The sequence below is a fragment of the Lithobates pipiens genome, unplaced genomic scaffold (assembly GCF_037356315.1).
Source record: "Lithobates pipiens isolate NorthernLeopardFrog02 unplaced genomic scaffold, aLitPip1_a1.2 Scaffold_19, whole genome shotgun sequence".
Taxonomy (NCBI): Eukaryota; Metazoa; Chordata; class Amphibia; order Anura; family Ranidae; genus Lithobates; species Lithobates pipiens.
Window position 1 is genome coordinate 279,111,557 of NW_027507764.1, and position 12,665 is coordinate 279,124,221.

Sequence of the window (12,665 nt, forward strand, 5' to 3'; positions counted from 1 at the left end):
AATGACAAAATGTTTGATAAATAAATGGCGATTCCATTTACCCGCTCAAACGTCTCTTTTTGTTATTCAGGAATCATGGATAGAAGGGCTGTCCTGGGGGAAGCTTAAATAGAATTTTCCATAAGTTTACAGTATAGATCATACATTTTTTCTAGAACAGCCATATGGGGGGAGGGCAGTCCCACCAGATGTGAGGCATGGTGTCCTTCGAAATGCAGCACCACCAAAATGTATATGTTTTAAAGTATTATATTATATCTCAGTTTGCTATATACTGCATATGTCATCTTTGTTTTAGATATAAACATTTCTTAGATGAAAATAACTCCCAGCACACTAAGATAAGTTAACAAGACTGCACAGCAGTGGCTGCCCCTGTGGCTCCTTTTGCCTAACTTATATTTCAGCTGGTCTTCTCCAGATCCAGTCCAGATTTTACACAGAGCAGTCTGCTGGCAGCCTTAGGAGGAAGGCCTTTTGCATGCACTCAGGTTGGCGAGTCTCAGATAGCAGGAAATGATCTGCATATGGAAGGAAGAGCTGAGGTTATTCTTTGTTTCCAGAATGTCCAAATGATAAAATAACATTTAAAAGAGGAGGGGAAGAATGAATTAAAAAAATAAAATAAAAACAGGAACTAATCTTAGTGGATGGATCATCTTAATGCTGAGCGCAGCTGAGGCTCTTTGTCCAAGCAGCTTTAATTGACTGCAGCAGACTAGGTGCAAGCAAGCTCTCCTGGAACACGAAGAAAGCTCTCTGGCCTGCCCCTAATGCTTGGTAGGAAAATATGTTAATAATCATGTGTACAATTTTCTACTGAATTGTTTTTAGCCCCTATCACCTCCCTCCACCTTCTCTTCGGCATTCTCCTCCCACTTTCACCTATTTACTATATTTTTGCTCCACTCCTCCCTTGTCATTCCCATCCCTATCTATCGATTCATATGTATGTAAGTAGCTTCAAATGCATCATTTAATTAAGACATGCATTTGCAGAAGTGTATGTGTATGTATAACTTTTAGTCATTGAATTGTGGCGTTGAATGTATGATACACATAAAATGTTATTGTTACCATTAGTAGCTTGCATTATGTTTGTAGACTATGGACAAATCCTTTTGCTCACTATAGTAACCTATATATTCCTTGTAAAGCCTTGATATTTTTATTTAATTTGGCTGAAGGATGTTTCAATTGGAAAAACTGTCGTATAGATGTTGTTATCCACTTTTAGATGATCTACATTTTAAAAGAACTACCAGGCCTTTTCCCCTGTTGACATAAAAAAAAAAATACAGACACTTTTTTTTTTTTTTTTTTTGCATACTCGTTTTACAAGAAGGTAGGCTCATTGGTCTGTTTTTTCCTGTAAAATTTTGCAACTGCGCTATATTAAAGGTATATTCACATATGTCCATTTTCTTACAGTAAAACGCATGGATATTACTGCATGAAAATGCATTTTATGTATAAGCCCTATTTGTTTCTTTATGACTGATTAACATCTAATGCTTTGCAGGTAAATATATTTTTTTAAAGGGCAACTATATGAATCAATTCACACCTACACATTTTATACCATGCAAGCTGCAATGCATGCACATACAGTGGAGTTTTCTTTTTCCTGAAAGGGGCTTGTGTAGTCTCTTATTGCTTATTTGGCAGTAAAAAAAATGAAATTATCCCCGCTTTCTATGGTTTTTGATTATTTTTTTTTTTTATTTGGTGTTTTTTTTTATGAGGTTTGAACATTGTAAGTAAGGGAGAGGAGGGAAAGCAAGTGAGAAGGCAGATGATTTAAAAAAACAGAATAGGTCTTATTTTTCCAGCAAAAGCTATACCGTTGTACGTGACTTATGCCTCCCCTAGAATGGGGGGGGGGGGGGGGGTGATATATTGTAAAATATATTTTCTCACATAGACACCTCTTTCTAGCAGCCATAAACATATTATGCCTTCTTTTCCCTTACCTACATTGTAAGTAAAAAGATGAAGGGGGCTACACTACAGTAGACAGAATAGCAACCACTGGTTTGATAATGTGGTGACTTCACTTTTGGGGGGAGCATTGACTTATTTGGTGCTGTGGGCACATTTTGCTTAAGTTTTGATGGCCTAGCAACAATATAGACTTGCTGGCTAAGGATGAGCTCAGGCGTGTTTGCATGCTCCACGTGCAGAGCATGCCAGGAAGTCAGCGCAGAGATGCGCTAATCACAGGCAGTGAGACATTCCCCCAAAGTGCGGCTGCAGAGATCGGGCAATGTCTCACTGCCTGTGATTAGCACAGCACTGTGCCGACTTCGTGGCGGGCTCTGCATGTGGAGCATGCGAACATGCCTGTACTCCTCCTTATTGCTGGCCAAAATACACATAAAACAACAAATAAACATACCACAAAAGCATAAAGGGAGCTGCATAGTAATAAGAAAATTCCAAGATATGAGTAATATTACCTGAAAGTCACTAGCACAATAATTTTACAGTATGTGGTGATCAGCCTAGTACTGGACTGCATGTGCACATTTGACCCATTCACACCTTGACAGGCAGTATTTTTTCTAGGCACACCAAGATAGTTTTTTCCCAGAATTCCTCCTAGGGGTATCTGGGGATCAAGGATAAGCTCTGGCATGTTGCAGCCCACGTGCAGAGCCTGCCAGGAAGTCGGCACTGCGCTGTGCTCATCACAGGCAGTGAGACATTTCCCAATCTCTGCAACCGTGCTTCGGGGCAATGTCTCACTGCCTGTGATTAGCACAGCACAGTGCCGACTTCCTGGTGGGCTCTGCATGTGGGCTGTGCGAACACACAGGAGCTCATCCTTACAGGGGATTATGAGGCCTCATGCACACTGAATGTTTGTGTTTTTTTTTTTTTTTTTTCTGCAGCCAGTAAACTATTTGTCTATGCACACTCAGGCTTTTATTAATGTTTTCTGTCTGGGGGGGGGGGGGGGGGGGGGGGGAACAGAACTATTAGGTTTAAAGAAGAGCATTTTTTTTTTTTTTTTTTTTTTTTTTTTTGCAGCTGGAAAAACTCTCTAATTCTGACTATAGTTTTTAAAATGCAGGTATTTGACGTTTGAGTGTTTTTGAGCCATTAACTTTTGTGGTAGTATAGTTTTGCTACAAAAAGCTACTGCAGTAATGCTGCAAAACTCATTTTACAGCTAACGCTACTGGCATTTTTATAATGTCTATTGTGCATAAAGCCTTAAAGTGGAAGTAAACCCTCCTATCGTTTTCAGGCAAGGAAGCTGCCATCTTGGCCTCTAATGATTCTTCAACTGCCATAATGCTGCACATGTGATCAGTTATGAAACCAACCATTGGATGGTTTGAAAGTTTGGTTGAGAGCACAACCAATGTGAAAGTTAACATTTCCGGTATGCCGGGAATGTAAGTGTTTTTTTAAACTGGGTTTACTCCCGCTTTAACGCTTCTATCATAGAAAATGAAATTATGGACTTTACTTGCAATGAAACAATAGTTGATAAAATGTAATACTTATTACAACCAAATTTAAAACCGTTTGTTTCTCGACTCAAGCCAAAATCCCAATTAAAAACAATATACACATAACTTTGTGATGGCTTTAGCTGCTGACTCACCAACCACACTATTCATAAATCATAATTACAGTTAAATGGTTCATCAAAATATATATTTGTATGGTGAAGTCATGAGTCCTTATGGGGTAGATTTACTAAAACTGGTGAACTCAGAATCTGGAACACCTGGGCACAGTAGCCAGTTAGTTTCTAGCAAGACAAGGCACATAGATGTGGGTTTGAGCTAGCTGCGCACCCCATGACTATTCAAAAAAGGAAAGAATTTCCCCATGGGGTTTTCCGGCAGCACAAAGGGACAATCACTTTGTAAAAGTCAAGTAACTACTTTTATTATCAAATCACTTGTCAAATGACATTGAAGTATAGGAAATCAAAATATGAGCTCTGGTGTACAACAGTGCGGAAAAATGAAGTTCATACCCCTTGGGTTTATAATGTCTTCGGCCATGTAATATATACTGTAGGGACCATAATCTAAACCACTATTTCAATGTATTGAAAGTATATCATGTATATGTACTTGTCTTTTCTGCACTTAATTTTTCTGCACTGTTCTACACCAGAGCTCACATTTACATTTTTTGTACTTCAATGTCATTTGACAAGTGATTTTGATAATAAAAGTAGTTACTTGACTTTTACAAAGTGATTGTCCTTTTGTGCTGCTGGAAAAACCCATGGGGAACTTTATTTTTTTTCCTTTTTTTGGTAGCCAATCAGTTTCTAACCTTAGCTTGTTTTAATTAAGATTGACACCTGACACAGGCCTTACAGCAATGAATCCCACAGCCACTTACCATTTGCACAAGTTTTTGTTACCAGAATGAATAAAGATTAGGAGAAAGGGAGGATTCCAGAATTGGGAAAGCCTTTTCAATGCTTTACTGAAATAGCCAGTGAAAGCTGTAACAATCTTTATGGCCTTGGATGCTTTGGACCCGGCCAACATTACTTTGTCTTCATAAATGTGGCAGCCATAATACAAATCCTGGAAGATGTTGTTAAATTTGCTTAAAGTGGACCTTCCGCTCATTGGAATCCCCCCCCCCCCCCCCCTCCGGCACCACAATTGGCACCTTTCAGGGGGGAGGGGGGTGCAGGTACCTGTACAGTACAGGTATCTGCACCCACTTCCGGGATAGCTCTCTGCGGAAAGGGGCATAGATTAGAAAGTTCCCCGCTGCCTGCTGGGAAACACACAGATCCCAGAGGCAGCGGGTCCATCCTTATTGCGCAGCGCGGCTTGAAGTAGCGCAGTAGGGAACTGGGAAATGAAGCCGAAAGGTTCCACTTCCTGATTCCCATACCCAAGATGGCGGCGGCAGCACCCGAGAGACGATCGAGAGATCGGCTTCGGGTGCCGACATTGCGGGCGCGCTGGACAGGTAAGTGTTACTATTTTAAAAGTCAGCAGCTGCAGTATTTGTAGCTGCTGGCTTTAAAAAAAAAAAAAAAAAAAAAAAAAAAAAAAAAAAACGCGGACTCCTGCTTTAAAGTAGGGATTACTGTCCTCCATGTAGTGCAGAGGGTGTGGGACCCCCTGCTTGTAAATCTGCTAATGCTATTCTTGCAATTGATCTAACAATAAACAGCCCAGGTAATGGCTCAATAACGAACCATACAGAGAGAATGTGTCATGTCAAGGAGCACACTGTACAATGCGGGGGCTGTACAGAGTCCTGCATCCCTCACCAAGGATGTCCATATCCTGCTATGTGCCCGTGCTATAGTAAACTGCAAAAAAAGTATATACAAAAATTACTTAATGTGGATGTAAACCTGATTCATGAAATTTGACCTAAGCACACATATTTGTAGTGTTTTCTTATCTTTAGCCAAAGCACTAAGTCCCGTGTGTATTTGCAAGTTCTCCATCAACCAAGATGAAACCAGCCTGAAATTTGTGTTGAGGGAGGTTGCTATAAATAGATTAGCAGATAGCTTGTCTTGTCATGGCACAGCTCCTGTAAGTGTCTGCCTATGTGTGTGTGTGTGTGTGTGTGTGTGTGTGTGTGGTGGGGGTGCCTTTCCTCCAATCAGCTGTCTTGACTGTATGCCAAGAATCCACTATTTCTTAATTTTATAAAGATTTATATAAAACTGAAGACAGCAGATATGCATGTAAAACTTCTGTAGGAAAATGTGTTTAATCTCTGTGCATCATCTGAGGCTGTGCACTTTACTGGGTATATGTGAAGGCTTACTTACACTCTAACCACTTCAATACCAGGCACTTTTACCCCCTTTCTGTCCAGGACAATTTTGAGCTTTCTGTCTTATTGCATTTTGACAATTGCGCGGTCATGCAACACTGTACCCATATGGAACTTTTTTTTTTTTTTTTTTCGTACAAATGCAGCTTTCTTTTGGTGGTAATTAATCACCATTGGGGTTTTTTTCTTTTTTGCTAAATAAATTAATAAAAGATTTAAAATTTTTAATGAAATAAAACACCCCCCCCCCCCCTTTTTGTTTCTGTTGTACAACTTTGCAAATTTCTCTTCAAAAATTTAGGACAAAATTGTATTCTGCTACCCTGGGAAGGGGAGGCACACAGGAGGACACTGTGGGGTGGGGAGCACACAGGAGGACACTGTGTGGGGGGTGGGGAGCACACAGGGAGATACTGTGGGGGGGAGGGCACCGGGGGACACTGGGGGGAGTGCCGGGGGACACTGGGGGGAGCGCACAGGGGGACCCTGGGAGGGGGAGGCACACAGGGGGACACCGAGGGGGTGGGGAGCACACAGTGGGGCACTGTGGGGGGTGGGGAACACACAGGAAGACACTGTATGGGGTGGGGAGCACACAGGGGGGCCCTGGGAGGCGGCACAGGGGGAGACTGGAGGGGGGGCATACACAGGAGGGCACTGTGGAGGGGGGGCATACACAGGAGGGCACTGTGGGGGGGGGGCGCACACAGGAGGGCACTGTGGGGGGGGGGCGCACACAGGAGGGCACTGTGGGGGGGGGGGCGCACACAGGAGGGCACTGTGGGGGGGGGGGGGGCACACACAGGAGGGCACTGTGGGGGGGGGGAGAACACATAGTGGGACACTGGGGGGGAGCACACAGGGGAACACTGGGGGGACATGGGGGGACACTGGGTGGGGGGAGAACACACACGGAGGACACACACAGGGGAACACTGGGGGGACGCACAGGGGGACACTGGGGAGGGGACACACACAGCGGGACACAGGGAGACGCTGAGGGGGACATACACGGGGAGGACTAACGGGGACATGGGGGGGGGGGGGGGCACATTTGGACACTGGGGAGGGGGACACACAGGGCAACACTGTGGGGGGAGGGCATACAGGGGGTTAGTGTGGAGGGGGAGAGAGCACAATGAAGACTGGCCCGGGCTCCATACATCTGTACTGGTCACCCCCCTCCCTCCGATGGCGGCCCTCCAGTAAAAAAAGTTTCACTCACCCCGGTCATGCCTGTAATCGGTCATTCGGTCGCCGTCCGAGGGCCCGGAGCCATTAGGGGCCCGTGGCCGTCCCAACGAGAGGCCCCTTGAAGCGGCTGTAATAATACCGCTAACAGCGCGCTGCTCCCTGCCGACCCCTCCTCCCTCCTCGTCTGACCTAGGTGATGTAGTGTACAGATGGACAAGAGGGAAGGAGGGGCCGATGGGGACCAACGCGCTGTTAGCAGTATTATTACAGCCGCTTCAAGGGGCCTCTCGTTGGGACGGCCACGGCGCCTAATGACCGATGGGTCAGTCCGCTCCTGATCGCGACACAGCGTAGGGTGGACGGACGATTGCATGCCAGCCAGCATTTTTTATGGGCGTTTTTTTTTTTTTTTTTTTTACCTTGATCGCTCTCTTATGAGCTTCCATAAAATCCATTCCTAGTCATGTCCTCAAATACTATAAAATTGTACATATACCGTATTTATCGGGGTATAACACGCACCGACGTATAACACGCACCCCAAGTTTAGGAGGGCATTTTAAGGAAAAAAGTTTTAGGAGGGAAGTTTAAGGGAAAAAAAAACTTACATTTAAATGCCAGTCAATGCAGCCTTAATGGTGTGCATCTGCAGCCTTGTCTATCATTGCAGAATGATCAGTGTCATTTGCAGCTTGCCCAGCGCTGTTTGCAGCTTTGCAGTGTCATTGGCAGCTTGGCTGGCGCCGTTTGCAGCCTTGCCCATGTTTAAATTTCCTGCCGCCGAGACAGACCAAGCGCCGCCGAAAAATCCCGAGCCGTTTGCTTGGCTCCACTCGTAGTCCCGCCTCCCTGCTGTTTCTCTAGCGAGCGCTGTCGAAAAAGACCAAGCCGACTGTACTGTGTACTCGGCTGGGCTCCGCTCGCAGTCCCGCCCAGTATGGGCGGGACTACAAGCCGAGCTGAGTACACAGTACAGTCGGCTTGGTCTTTTTCGGCAGCGCTCGCTAGAGAAACAGCAGGGAGGCGGGACTACGAGCGGAGCCGAGCAATCGGCTCGGTATTTTTGACTCGCAGACAGTGGGGATCGGCGTATAACACGCACCCACGACTTTCCCCCGATTTTTAAGGGGGAAAAAGTGCTTGTTATACGCCGATAAATACGGTACATATATACATGCTTACCCACCCCCCCCTTCCTTTATTTTTTTTTTTTTCTCCTCCTTCTCCTCCTCCTCCTTCTCCTCCTCCTTTCCCCTTTTGGTGTGGCTTGCCCTATTTCCATACTGCTGTTTTTATCCTGATGCTGTTATGGAATTTTCTATCAAACTTGTCCATACTCTCTCTCATATTTTCTCTCCATATCCTCTACTCCAATATAGTGGTAGATTACTATTTACCAAATGTTTCCACTATGTTAAAGCAGTTCTTCACCCTAAAGGGGAAGTTCCGCTAATCTGATTCTCCCCCCCCTCCGGTGCCACAATCGGCACCTTTCAGGGGGAGGGGGGTGCAGTTACCTGGATAATCCAGGTATCTGCACTCACTTCTGGGCAGACTCCCACAGACTACAGCGCTACTCGCGCATGCGCAGTAGGGAACCGGGCAGTGAAGCCGCAATGCTTCACAATGCCGCCATCCCCTGACAGAGGATGGCGGGGGGGGCAGCAACGAGACGCGCGATCGCTCGTCATTTGCCGCCGACATCGCTGGACCCTGGGACAGATAAGTGTGATTTTATTAAAAGTCAACAGCTGCAATATTAGTAGCTGCTGGCTTTTTAATTATTTTTTTATTTATTTTTATTTTTTTTGGTGCAGAACCACTTTAACGTTGTGGCTTCCGCCTTCTCCAATTCAGCGCTATTGTCTTTCTAGCATAAAAAAGCAACAGACCCACCTGTATTCTCTTTCCTATAGGGGTGATATTATTCCCTTCTAGTCCTAATAGGCAGGTCTCTGCCTCTTGATTTAAAGAGACTGATGTTACTATAGTAATTACTCTCAAAACTTCCCTCCAGAATATCACTTTGGACAAGACCAGAATATGTGGATGAAATTTCCTGGGGTACCTGCACATCTCCAGCAGTTTTGAGAGTTTGTTGGAAATATTTTGTATAATTTTATATGGCGTATAATAAGTGTATTTCTTTTATTAAATTTGTTATAAGGAATTATGCTAGGGTGAGTCTTCTTTCCATTTCCCTGGAATCCCGAGTACTGCCTTTCTACTTCACGTGCTGCTGTTGACGTTCCCGGCCTGTTTCATTCAATAAGGGAGCCTACTGTGATCATGGTGTGAGGAGGTGCTGTGGAGATTGACTATGGGCATGAAATCGCTTGCCTTTTGGTAAGAGCATATTTTGTGTGGTGGTGGTCACGATCCTTGGTGTGTTTTGGTTGCACAGAAGATTGAACACTTGTTATTTTTACATTATGATTACACTCATCACAATTTTTTTTTTTTTATTATTATCACTAATATATATTTTTTACATTTCATTTTTTTTATTGCTACTATTAATCTTCTATTATATTTTTAAATGAATTCTTATGAAATTTAGGTATTAAGTTTTCACAGGACTATTTTTCATTTATTGGACTTTTTTAATCACTTCACTGGGTTTTTTTCTAATTTCATTATTAACACTTGTTATTTATAATTCTTTTTATAAATTATGGTATGTTTGATTTATTAGAGGGGAGATCAACTTTTTTTTTTTTTTCACTACTATTGCAATCAATTAATCACTCATAGGTGTTTTTATTTATTTTTTCTACAGTATTTAATGTGTGTGCGTGGCTTTTTTCTTTTGTTATCTTATTGTGTTTGCGTGTATCTTGTAAAACTGAGCTACAGCATGTTTTTGTGTTGTACTAGTGTAGATTTAGGTTTAGCGCGTTATTTATTTTTCTTTTTGCATCTGACAGTGGCTTAAAAGTGGATGATTAACCACTTCCCACCCTATAGCAGAATGATGGCTGGAAAGTGGTTGCATTATCCTGACTGGGCATCCTATGATGTCCAGCAGCATAAGCCGCTCATGCATGCCCCTTGGGGGGTGCAGTGTGGCAATCGGTGGCGTGTCAATCTGACACACCGCATCTTTGATCTAAGTAAAGAGCCTCTGACTTAAGCTCTTTATCACGTGCTCAGCTGTGTCCAATCAGTGTTGACTAGGAAGTGCACTTTATCCCCTTTCCTTCATTCGTGCTGACAAGGCATGGGTAGAGGAGAGTCGATGGGTGGCTCTTCTAAAGGGGGGGGGGGGGGGGGGGGAGGGGGTCTGTACTGTCAATCAGCACATTGATTATCAATGCAGACCCATCAGTTCCCCCACCAGTGATGCCCCCCTGTACCCACATATGCCAATCGGTGCTCTAGTAATGCCAGTTAGTGCCCATTAGTAATGCTGATGCCATCTATCAGTGGTGCCCATTATTGCTGCCCATTGGTGCCCATCATTTCTATCCATCAGTGCCGCATATTGGTGCCTCCTCCATCAGTGCCACCTCATCTGTGGTGCCTGTCGTTGAAGGAGAAAATTTAATTATTTACAAAATTTGATAACGGAAACAAAAAAAATAAACACATTTTTCTCTTTGTATCACAAAAAAAAAAAAACAAGCCAGTGGTGATTAAAATACCATCAAAGAAAGCTCTATTTGTGAGGGGAAAAAACATGAAAAATTTCATATGGGTACAGAGTCGCATGACCCCTCAATTGTCATTCAAAGTGCTACAGTGCTGAAAGCTGAAAATTGGCCTGGACAGGAAGGAGTAAAAGTGCCCTGTATTGAAGTTGTTAAACTGAACCGACCATTTACCCCCTAAATGAACATAGCGGCTGCTTGGGTTTGTACACATTGCTGTGACCTCTATGCTCAGCTTTACAGTGTGGCAATTTTTAACTTGACATGTCAAGTTTCCCAGGTGGCACTGCCTGTCAGACTTGCCCATTTTAGTCAATGGGTCTGCGCTACAGTCACAAGCCAAAACAATGGTTTGCCTTTCTGACTAAGGATGAGCTCGATGTTCCACTTGAATATCGGGTGTTTGCCGAAAAACTAATATTATGGGGCATTTGCAGGAAATTTGAGCGCCCCATAATGCACTGCTAGATCACAGTACATTGCTTTCTAGTGTGTGTGTGTGTGTGTGTGTGTTGCAAAACACAAAATCCCCATCATGGCCCGCAAGGCCACCAAGTAGAGGAGACGCTCACAGGCCACAAAAAGCGGGCAAGCAAGCTCTGTGTCTACAGTCAACGGTGCTGGTCTTGGACATGGTGCATCCTCTGCAGGTGGCTGTGGGCACTCTTGTCCCCCCCTCAGTTCAGGTTTTTGAGAAGCCTGGAGATATAGTGAGGTTGGAGATCCCAGATGGGGAGCAAGAAGTCTGCCTTTTTCTTTGATGTGGATCTTTCAAGTGCTGTTGCCAACGGACTTGTTGCCTTATGAGTTTATGTGAAATCTCCATTAATAGCTGTAAAATATTGTAATTGTGGAGATATATTTATTATAATATTTTGTGTGTAGTGAGGAACATATCTTCACAGAAATCTCTGGTAGACCAGACAAGTCGGTGCCTAAGCTTCTGTATACAAACCATGGGATCCAAACCTCATTGTTTTATACATACTCACTTCAAAGTATGCCATGCTGGGATGTGCAATGATGGGAGGCCAACCCGTAATCAATAATTAACTTCTCGGGAAAATTCAAGTTAATCTCCTGCTCAGAATAGTCACAAGGATTTGCATTAACGGGGGCTGATTTACCCAAAGTATAGGGATTGGAGATGTAACCACTCCTCAACTAGGAATAGGGAAGCTCACCAATCAGAGCCATGCTATGCCAACCAATGAAGCATCAGCCTGTAATGATAAACACAGTCTGGGAAACGCACACTTTTATGAGAGAGCAGCCATCAGAATGGAACCTTGGTGCAAAGGGTAATTATGGGAAAGGTCTGCATTTTACTTGTAACTAAATATGTTTGCAGAATAATGTTTTCAGGATAATACTCTGTATTCCTTCATGCAATTCTCTTATTTTAACCTAATGTTTTCTTCCTTGGTTTAGACTATAGATGGCTGTGTATTAGACTTTCAACTACTCACCAAAGGTTGTTGTTATGTTAAAGCTTTCACTCATGGTCAAAGAACTCTCATTTAACCCAAATCATATCTGAGAGATATTTAAATCTCAAATCTAGTATACGGGAAATGGACTGCATGGGAGGTTGTCATATGTCAAGCATGTGGTGCCCAAGTGACTGCTGTTCTGGCCACGCCTGATCCTCTTCAGACATAGGTTGCAAACAGCAACGGTGCGATCTGCTGCACACGTGTCAAAAAGCCCACACCAAGGAACTTTTCAAAATCACTGAGGAGTCAGCAGTGCCCTGCAACATGCAGTAGGGTAGCTGTCCCCTAGAGGACATCCTGCCTTGTTGGAGTTGTCCCCCCCCCCCCCCCCCTTCTATCCAGCACCCAAGTAGAGTCAGAGATCTCATCATCCCCCTCCCTCCTTGGCACTATGCTGCAGCTTGGGGAACATGACTGAGAGTTTCTTGTCCTTCTTGGGCACCCCCTCTCTCTAGGCTCACGTTACTCCCTTACTCAACCTGAGAACCAACATCGGAGCCTTCAGATTGCTGCGCATCCTCCAGCAGCATGTACC

General features: G+C 44.0%; 1 protein-coding gene across 4 annotated transcripts in view; it reads left to right on the top strand.

Annotated features, from left to right (window-relative positions):
* Positions 1–468: 468 nt before the first annotated feature.
* The window catches only part of MSANTD3 (Myb/SANT DNA binding domain containing 3), a 1,118,007-nt gene continuing 1,105,810 nt past the window's right edge, over positions 469–12,665 (top strand). For 3 of the 4 annotated variants that reach the window (XM_077491959.1, XM_077491958.1, XM_077491961.1), the window contains exon 1: positions 469–780. The gene's annotated coding sequence lies outside the window, so the exon portion shown is untranslated. Of the gene's footprint in view, positions 781–883; positions 954–12,665 lie in introns of those variants that run through there. The other variant, XM_077491960.1, reaches the window with a different exon arrangement.